The following is a 10,868-nucleotide window of genomic DNA, read 5'->3' on the forward strand; positions in this document are numbered from 1 at the left end:
AAACTGTCTTCCGTTAAACCAGTCCCGGGTGCCAAAAAAGTTGCGCACCACTGCTCTAGAACGCTGTGTTCTGAAAGCACATGTGCTTACCTCGGTTATTCTGTGCTCCTCGGGCTGCTTGTTTGCAGTGGAGATCCGCCAGGGGAACTGAGTCTGTGCCTCATTCCTGTGCTGACAGTGGCTGGCAGGAGGCAGGCATCAGTGTGAGTTTCTCCTGTTCTGCCCGCCCAAGGAGTTGTCATCCAAAACGCATTCTCAAACCCCACATCCCCACCAACTGCTACCCTCCTCTAGTCCTTATGGTCAGTATACCTTTTTATACCATAGGACTGGACACAGCTTTGTTTTATTTCATCTGCTGTTCTCTTCCCTTAATAGACTGTAAGCCGCTTAAGGGGCTACGTTCTAGAGTCTCTGGGCAGGTCTAGGGCTTAGACTCAGGTTGTTATTTAGTCACCAAGTCATGTCCAACTCTTTTGTGACCCCATGGACTAGCCTGCCAGGCTCCATGGGATGTCCCAGGCAAGAATACTGAATTGGCTTGCAATTTCCTACTCCAGAGGATCTTCCCGACCCAGGGACTGAACACATGTCCCTGCGTTGGCAGGCAAATTCTTTACCAACTAGCCATCAGGGATGCCCTGGGCCCAGGTACATGATATCCAATTAAATTTTAGGTGCATTGGAAAACACAAGACAGTGTGTTATCTGCATCATAATTCTAACTTTTACACTGTCTTTAGAGAGGGAGCCAGGGTTTTTTAGTCAAGGTCAATGCAGAAGCTGTGGAATTGCGGGTTTCTTTGTATAAAAATATTTGTTCCTATGAGCAGTGTTCACATAAAAGAAAAATGAAAAGTATAATAAAGAATAGAGGTGTGTGACCAACTTTTTGGAGGTTTGGAATGGTAGGTTGAAATAAAAAGTCCATGTTTTTTTAGACAAAAAGTCTGCTTGTCCCCCCTTGAATGTAGGCTGATCTTGGTGGCTTCTTTGATTAGTAGGATAAGCAGAGGTGATGTTCTGGGACTTCTGGGGCTAGGTCATAAGAAGCCTTTGTAGCATCTGACAGGCCTCCTGGAGCCCTGAATCACCAGGTAATAAGTCCATCTACTACGTGGCCCTTAAACTACCTGGGGAGGGAAGCCAGGGAGAGGGACCAGCTAGATTCAGCCCCCTAGCTATCCATGCTAAGCCATCTGGGACCTACGGACTAGCCCAGCCACCACTGAATGTTTCCAAGCATTGCCAGTGGTGCTACGTGGGGGCAGAAAAATGGCCCAGCTGAGCTCTGCTGGAATGCCTGCTACAGAATTGAGATAAAATGGTGGTGGTTTTAATTCACAAGGTTTTGGGTTAGCTGTACAGAGCTGAAACATTGGGAATGCTGAGCTCATGGTTTAACCTCTTTTTTTTCAGTGTGACGCATTTAGAAACAACATTATAAGATACTAGATTCTACTGCACCAACATCTATGAAGGTATGCTCACCTGAAAAAGAAATACAATAATCTAGAAAATAATTTAAACTTTATGTTTTTGTAGTTGACTTCTCAAAAATGATGGTATACTCAAGAGCTCTCTTCGGAGTGGTTTTCCAATTTTATTCTCTTTTTTGGACTTTTCCATCAGAATGGTCACTTCTAAAAGTGGTTCCGCATAAGGCTGGACAATGGGATAGGTGGTGACCCATTCATATTCTTTTACTTCCTTTTTCTTCACTCGAGGTTTCAGGAAAGCGGGAGCTTGTGCAGGTATTTTTTGAGCACGTCGTTGACCATTTCTTTGCTCCGTGAGTTCTCTCCCTCGAATCATTCGGTCTTGATGTCCCTTTATCTGTTTCTTTGCCCAGGCCACCCTGTACTGCTTGGCCTTAGCTTTGTGTGTTTTCTGGATGTTTTCAGTTGAAACATCCTTCTTCAGGTTTAATACTTCGTGGGAAGGAATTTCACTTGAGATGCTTTGAGGGAGCAGTTGATAATTGTGGTCTCTGAGGCCTCTGGCTCGTTCAGCTCGGTGTATGTGTTTCTGTATCTGGTTCAGCTCTCTCTCAGACACTAAATAGTGCCATTTTTTAGCATCTTCTTTTTTTTCGTTTTGTGGTCTCCTTTCCTTTTCCTCTGTTTTAATTTCCCCTTCTAGAACCATTTTGTGCTTGCATGCTTCTTCCAGCATTTCCTGGTAGCGTTGATAGTAGTATGCCTCTGCTTGGGCGAACCGGAAGTCAAAAGACATGGCCTTTAGTTGATCAAGTCTTTCACGCTCCTGTTGAGTCTTTTGGGCTAGCAACTTCCTCACCTCTGGAGAATGGACACCACCTAAATTCTTGTCAAAGGGAAGTATCAGAGCTCTTTTCAGTTGGTTGTGCTTTATTCTCTATACAGGCCATGGCACAGTTCTCAGGTAGCCACAGCCCCGCCTGGCACCCTTACACTATGTCCCAGTTAGGCTCTTGTAACTGTTTCCTGTCTTCCTTTTCAAGAGACCTCCCCTCCACACCCCTCCCCTCCCCCTGCATTCCCTTACATCCCCGAAAAACCAGAAGCAGGCCCTCAGGAACTCCTCCCACTGCAGGAACAACCCCATGCATCTATCCCGGACTCTGCCTTCCTGCCCTTTCACCTATCAAAAGCCAGTTCTGGGACTTCGCTGGTGGTCCAGTGGTTATGAATCCGTCTGCCAATGCAGGGGACACAGGTTTGATCCCTGGTCTGGGAAGACCCCCACATGCTGTGGGGCAACTAAGCCCATGCGCCCTAGAGCCTGTGCTGTGCAACAAGAGAAGCCACCACAATGAGAGGTCCGTGCACTGCGACAAGTGTAGCCCCTGCTCGCCGCAACTAGAGGAAGCCCGCATGCAGTGATGAAGGCCCAGAGCAGGCAAAAAAAATGTCAGTTCCTCCACCTGTTTGTTGAGCTTCGAGAACTTCAGTTTACAACGATCAAATTCCCTGCCCTGCTTCAAAATTTCCTGTCTACTGAATCAATCCATCAGCATAAAATTATGCTTTAGTATATATCATCTTCAAACAAAAAAAGGAAAACGCTTCCTCTACGGACCATCCCCTTTTGCTCCCCTTCGCTGTGTAACTTGAAGCAGTTACCTCTTAAGTTTGGCTTCCATCCTCCCCCGACCCCCTCGTCTGAGCCTGCTCTCATCTGGGTCATCTGTGATCTCGTTTTTGTGGCTGTCACATGGGCCTCTCAGCACCATTCTCCAGAGGGGACCGCTCTCTGCTTCTTGGAATACTTTACTTCCAGACGGTAGCTGAGAGCGTGTGACTAAGGCTACGCTGGGCCCCCGCGCTACTCCAGCCATTAGCCGAATGTCCCCAAGTAATCGAAAGGTCCCTCATCCTCTTCCTACCTCGTGGCCACCCCCTCCACCTGCTTCGCTGGCTGCCTTCTACATGTAATGGAGAAAAGTGTAGCAGAGAAACTCAACTTAGGACAGAGAAGTCACACTCGGGCTTCCTTGGACCAAGACAGTCTTGATCATTCAACAAGTGATGTACCGTGTGCGTCCGGCACTGGAGTGGGAGTGAGGGGTGAGCGAGACCGTCGGGGCACACAGGGTGCTCGGAGCTCACCTCTGCTTCACCTGGATATGCCTACTTCACAGCCCCACGTGTTTCTTCTCCCACAGTGCTTCCTTCAGTCTTCCCCTCTCAGTCCTGTCCCTTCTAACTTCAAAATGCCCCCACCCTAGAGGGAAGCAGCCTCTTATTAGCTTCCCTGAATCCACTTCTCTCCCTCTGTCTCCAGCCCCATCAGACCGGTCACACGGCAGCCAGTACAATCTCCATGTTACATAAATCTGAACACACCACTTCTCCTGCACAGAAACCTGGGATGGCATCTTAGTGCTTTGGGAGAAAAATCACAGAGTCCAGGGTGGCATCCATAAACTGGTTCCTGATTACAGCTCCAAACGAGTCTCTCAGGCGGACTCCTTGCTCCCTCTGCTGCAGCCACACTGACTCTTCTGTTCCACAACAACTTTCCCATCTGAGCCTTTTCAGGTGTTCTTCCTTTATATACTCCCAAACACAAAATATAGCAACTCTCACTAGGGCACGTATGTATATATTATAGTTTTTAGGTTTTAAGCCTAAGTGTCACTCCTTCAGACCTTAAACTCAAATAAAACAAAATTCCTTTCACGACACTTCTCACAATCTGCAGCCACTATCTGTTTAATGTCCACATCCCTCACTAGACTAAGTCCTTATTTTTTTCATTGCTGTCCAGCCAGCACCGCTGGTGCTCAATGAATCAAACAGTACAAGCAAAGCATGCTCCCTTGAAATTCCTGGGCCCTTTTTACCTGGGTGGTACATTTTTATGATTCTATGACTGGCTCCAATGTTCACGGTAAATGTATTTCCTCACCTTAATCTTCTTTTCTAATGGGGAGTGGGAACCTACTGCAATCCGAGGGTCTTGAATATTTTTGGCCCAGGCCAATCTAGAAGAGCAAAAAGAGAAATTATACTAAGACTTGGAGGAAGGTTCTGGGAAACATACTCTGATAGAATGGTAATGTGAGTTGATTTGGGGACTCACTTTTAATATGTAGCAAAAGGTGTTTCTGTGTGTCAATAGGCAGGGCTCTACGATATGTTTTTTTCTTTTCTCAAATCAAGGAAGAAATGCTCTTTGGTAAAAGCATAAACAAAGAGCCAAATTGTGTCTGAGGTTGAAGCTGTCAATAGTACATTTACCAGTGGAGAGGAGAGGCTGAGTTACGTTACAATTTCAACTTCCACAAACCACAGTTTGTGTATATTGTTAGTAGAACAGAGAACTTGCCTTTGATGAGAAGTTGAGTTTTCGAAGTTAAGTCCATTTTAAGTTCACTTATGCATGAGGTGATGAACAATAAATTTAATCTATAAGCTATCATTAATTTCCAATAACCGCTATGTAACTATAACATTTCATGAATTTTGTGAAAGATTTACGTTTTAAATAGATAATAAAACAATCTGACAGCAAGAAAGGGTTGTGTTTTTAATTTAATGCAGAAAAATAAAGCAGAGACATTTACCACTGATGATAGAGCACAATCATATTTAGGCATCCTCAAGACCTTGCTTCTTAACCTGCTCAGTTAGCAAACAGGGTTCTCTGTTTAGCAATCTGGGTTGTAAATATTGTTTCTCTGACTTTTCTTAGCAAAAGAGAAGGATTTTATAACAGAACTAGAAAAAAAACCACTATTTGCTAATTTCTCAAAGACTCATTTCTGCTTTCATATTTTTTCTTTGTTAAGCAATTCTTACATTATCTCCATAGCAACATTTTAGAGTTTATCATACTCTCGGCATTGTACTAAGAATGCAAATAGATTCCTTTATTTAGTCTTCCAAACAGCCTCATTATCCCCCGTTTCACGGCCAAGTGGACTGAGGTGAAGAGAGGTTCAGTGACTTGTTAGAGTCCCACAGTTTGTTTCAGAGGTGGGATGTCTGTGTGACTCCAGACCACGTCCTCTTTCCTGTGCTGCACCCATCCCCATACAAATGATACTCTCCTGCCTTTACTCAAAAATTAAGGACGGTAATACCTACTGTTCTTCTGCACTCAGAGCCAACCATTCTGAGTCGGTCACCAAAGGAAGCCGTGAGGGTTGGGTCTGCACTGCCAGCTGCTCCTTCCGCAGCCCCCCATTGTTCTGTCTCCTCTGAGCATCACTGGTTACTTCCGCTGCTCCTAGGGCCCCACGATGTTTACTTTTGGTGTCTTCTGCCTCAGCCATTGCCCTATCAATCGTCAGCTTTACGAGCAACATCTCTGCTCTTCACTCTTCCTCTCTTGGTGTCCTCTTCTCTCAGCTCTAATCTCCCATTCTCAATTCTGCAAATTCCTGTTTTCCAGCCATTAAAGTTTCTGGCCCTCTTGCAGACTTTTCAGCTACCTACTGTTGATCTTTCAGGATGCCTTGGTCTGATTTCTAGGGCAACCAGAAGCAGTCACAAGCTTTTTTTTATGTGTCATCACTATCCTAGATTGAAACTACTGTGAGGTGGTAGGTGGAGACAGCGTCTGCTTGGCAGGACATGAGCTTTATGGAGAGCTGGGCTAAATGGCCATAGACAGAAAGTAGAAGGGCCTGTGTTTTATACATAGAAGTGTCCCAGTTTAGGGCAGTTAGAGAAAGCATCTTTCGAGGTAATAGGAGCATCTTTCTCTTTTTGGAATATATATTGTGTCCCTTCCGTGGGAATGGAATTGTGGTTGGTGGAGAACCCTGGAGTGGATGCTGTAGGCACACTCACAGGAGCAAGAGGAGGTTGGATTAAGTGGTAGGTGGGCAAGTGGCGTGGTCTCATTATTACTTAGCTGGCTGTCACTCACCTAAATACTGTTCCTGCAATGATGTTTTGAGCTTTGATACTGTTTAATATACTTCTAGTCATATACTAATTATTGATATGTTCATAACAGGTCACTGAAGAAGCAGAAATTACACCAATGTTGAAATAACATTAATGAAAATGACTGCATAGTCACATCATGATACCCTTCACCATACATATGAGCGGCATCCATTCAAACAAAGTCCTCATGTAGCCCATTATGATGTCTCTAGTTCTTAAAAAAAAAGTGAAAAGGAGAAAATACAGTGATTAATTACAACCTGGCTTTTTGTTCAGTAGAAATAAAACCTACCCCTTCTAAAACGTGCTGTTTGTAGAGATGCGCTTGAAACCATAGTCTCCAACTCATTCAGTAGTAAATGAGTTAAAAAAGTAAATATGGGTATTTTATGATGAAAAAATAATCAAAGAATTTCAAACATCAAGTCATGAAAGTATTTTATTACTGTTTATCTTTCTCTGTCCCTTTAATCTGTGTTTTTATATTTAAAGTGGCATTTCCTGTGGATAACATTGTAAGGTCTCATTTTTTATCCAGTCTGATAGTCTTTTTTAATTCCTGTATTTAGACCACTGGTGTTTAAAGTGATCATTGATATAATAAGGTTAGTACCTACCATATGTGCTGCTGTTTTCTACTTGTTGCTCTTGCTTTACCTTACTTTTGTCTTCCATTCTTACTTTGCCTTCAGTTCAGCCACTCGGTTGTACCTAACTCTTTGCAACCTCGTGGACTACAGCACGTCAGGCTTACCTTCCATCACCAACTCCCAGAGCTTGCTCAAACTCATGTCCATCAAGTTGGTGATGCCATCCAACCATCTCATCCTCTGTCATATCTTGCCTGTCATCCTTGTCATATTTTGCCATATCTGGTATTAAACATTTTATGATTCTATTTGTTCTCCTCTCTTAGCATAACAATTATGTTTGCTTTTTTAAATGGCTGCCATTGAGTTTGCAGCATATATTTACAACTAATCTAAGTTCTTCTTCAAATAGCTACCACACAGGCAGTGCAGGTACTTTTTTATAACAATATTCACAGTTCGTACCTGGTTGTGGTTTAGTCACTAAGTCGTGTGTGACTCTTGTGACCCCATGGACTGTAGCCCTCCTCTGTCAATGGGATTCTTCAGGCAGGAATACTGGAGTGGGTTGCCATTTCCTTCTCCAGGGGATCTTCCTGACCCAGGAATTGACCCTGGTCTCCTGACTTGCAGGTGGACTCTTTACCGACTCAGCTATGAAGGAAGCCCTCGTAGTTCCTGCCTCCTATCCCTTAAAACACTGCTATCACTCATTTCACTTATCTATAAGCTTGCACCCTGTATTATTAACTAAAAAATCTGTTATCTGTCAGATCAACTATTTTGAAACATTAAAAATTGATTTTCGGTTCAGTTCAGTCACTCGTCGTGTCCGACTCTTTGTGACCCCATGAATTGCAGCACGCCAGGCCTCCCTGTCCATCACCAACTCCCGGAGTTCAAACTACGTCCATCGAGTCGGTGATGCCATCCAGCCATCTCATCTCTGCCTTTTCCTCCTGCCCCCAATCCCTCCCAGCATCAGAGTCTTTTCCAATGAGTCAACTCTTCGCATGAGGTATTTTACCTCTCCATTTATTCCTTCTCTAATGCTCTTCTTTTAAAAGTAGGTCTGAGTTTCTGACCTGTATTATTTTCTGGGGAATTTCTTAAACATTTCTTGCAAATCAGATCTAGTGATGACAAATCCCCTCCATTTTTCTTTGAGAAAGTCTTCTCTTTCACATTTGAAGGATAATTTTGCTGGATACAGAATTCTAGGCTGGTGGTGTTTTTCAATACTTGAAGTATTTCACTTCCCTTTCTTCTTGCTTGCATGGTTTCTAACAAGAAGACTGATGTAATTCTTATCCTTGTTCCTCTATAGATAAATTTTTTTCCTCTCTCTGGCTTTTTTGAAGATTTCGTCTTCGAGAATCCATTTTGAAGGTTTTCTGCAGTTTGAACATGATATGCCCACATGCAGGTTTTTGGTATTTATCCTGCTTGTCTGTACTGCCTCAATTAAAAAAAATCCAAATAAATCCAAATCCAAATAAATAGAAGTTGTTTCCCTGTCACACTATCCACATTTCAGGTGCTCAGTAGGGACATGTGGCTAGTGGCTACCAGTGCGTACTTGCACGTATGCTAAGTTGCTTCAGTCGTGTCTGACTGTGTGACCCCACGGACTGCAGCCTGCCAGGCTCCTCTGTCCGTGGAATCCTGCAGGCAAGAATACTGACTGGAGCGGAAACATCTAGACAGAGGAGGAACGGGTCTAATCTGAGGTCTCCTGGCAGTGAGTGCCCCACAGAGGAAAGTGTCTTTTAGGATCCCAACCTTACCTGAGATACTTGGTGCTCCTATCTAGCTCCTTGCCTCTGCTCATAACACAGCTCTTTCCTAGCATGTCCCTCTTCTCTGTATTTAACTGCACACCCCTCCCAAACTTGCTATCTACTCAATAACACTTTATTCAAAGAAACACATTTCACTTTATTTTTTAAAATTTTAGTTAAATCAATTAACTTTTATTTTGGCTGTGCTGGATCTTTGCTGCTGTACAAGGGCTTTCTCTAGTTGTGGAGAGCAGGGCTACTGTAGTTGTGGTGCATGGGCTGATCATTGCAGTGGCTTCTCCTGTTGCAGAGCATGGACCCTAGGGCACGCAGGTGGCTCTCAGGCTCTAAAGAGCCTCAGCAGTTGTGGCACATGGGCTTAGTTGCCCCATGGCATGTGGATGAAGGATTGAACCCATGTGCCCTGCACAGGCAGGTGGATTCTTAACCACTGGATCACTAGGAAGTCCCACATTTCACTGTAACACAAGAATCATGAGTCTATCACCATGCAGAGTCCTTCACATCATTAGTGCCTAGGATCGAACCTCACACTTAACTTTCATAAACTCAATTTCACACTCAAGTTTATGTAAACTGTTAATGGAACCAAACATGTTGTCAGCATTTTATTGTCAAGTGTGAAAGTTAAAAACAAAGACAACTATCTATAATTGGCAGTTTCATAAATAAAAGGACATTTTAATAGTGCCCTCTTCCAACTCCCCAAACTTATGCCCCAAGATTGAAACTAAATGAAACTTTGCATTGTTTTTCTCATTGGGGCCTGAAAGATGAAAATTTTGTGTCTAGTGAAGTCACTCAGTCGTTTCTGACTCTTTGCAACCTCATGGACTGTAGCCTACCAGGCTCCTCCATCCATGGGCTTTTCCAGGCAAGAGTACTGGAGTAGGTTGGCATTTCATCCTCCAGGGATCTTCCTGACCCAGGGATGGAATCCGGCTCTGTTCTGTGACACAAGTCCAAACCTCGTATTTGTCAATCTCTTTTCTCCTTCAATTAATTTTTAAAGAATCACCTTTTCCTCCTATTTGTCTTTTACTAGTTGTATGATCTTGGGCGAGTTATATGGCCTCTCTGGCCTTTGTTTCCTTTGTTGTCCAGGAAAGGACAAGAAATAATCACATCTGCTGTAATAAAATGGACAAGGCCTGTGTTTAAGAACATGGGTACTGAGATCTAGTAAGGAGGCTTTAAATCTAAGGAGTTGGGAGGAGCTGGATAAAGCTAGGGTCTTCCTGCATGCTACATAGCTATCCTTAGGCTTTTTTTTCTCATTGTGTGAGGCACAGGTGATGCTTAGCAATATGACCTCTTAACGGGCACATAGCCAGCACAGTGGGTGTTGGGGTCAAGAATGTTGAAACTGACTTCAAAAGTTTACCTGTTTCTCCAAGTTTCATGATTTCACCTTTTTAAACATTGTAAAAAGATGATCAACTTTATTGCCAACAGGAGGAAAACGTAAGGACAGACTGGTTTAAATTATTTGCCTATATAGAGTTAAAGATTAAGGAATACTACTTCGTTGGAGGCAGTCACTCATTTTCATACTTTACTCCTGGATCGTTACTCTTTGAAAAATCCCCTTTAAAATAGTGGTTACAAACTGGAGACCTGTGCACAGAATTCAACTTACATACATGTTGTGTTTGGCCTGTACAATTAAAAAGTTCTTTTAAAATAACATTTAAAAGCTGTACTAAGGGAAAAAAAGTCTGAATTTCAGCTTGTTTGAAAGTTGCAAGATACGGTGGCACTGGGCACAAGACAGCAACTGGCTCTGACATTTGTCTTCTTTAAAAGAGGGAAGTGTTCAATTCGCCTACTCTGCCAATCCACAGAACACCTACACGTGTACTCCAACCTAGGGGATATTTAGTAAGTACCTGCTAGTTTGGAAGACGCTAGAATTGGCGAGGACAGTCTGAGATGTTAACTTTTAAACCGAGATCTGCAGGATCTGGAAACAGTGATCACAATCTCTGTGCCTCAGTTTCCTTATGTGTAAACTGCGGCTGACAACCTGCAGTTGTGGGAAGGATCGGCGATGGAGTAACTGCAGAGGGCTGGCTTGAACTCGGGGTCTCGGG

Source organism: Bison bison, unplaced genomic scaffold (assembly GCF_000754665.1).
Source record: "Bison bison bison isolate TAMUID 2011002044 unplaced genomic scaffold, Bison_UMD1.0 scf7180017864456, whole genome shotgun sequence".
NCBI lineage: Eukaryota > Metazoa > Chordata > Mammalia > Artiodactyla > Bovidae > Bison > Bison bison.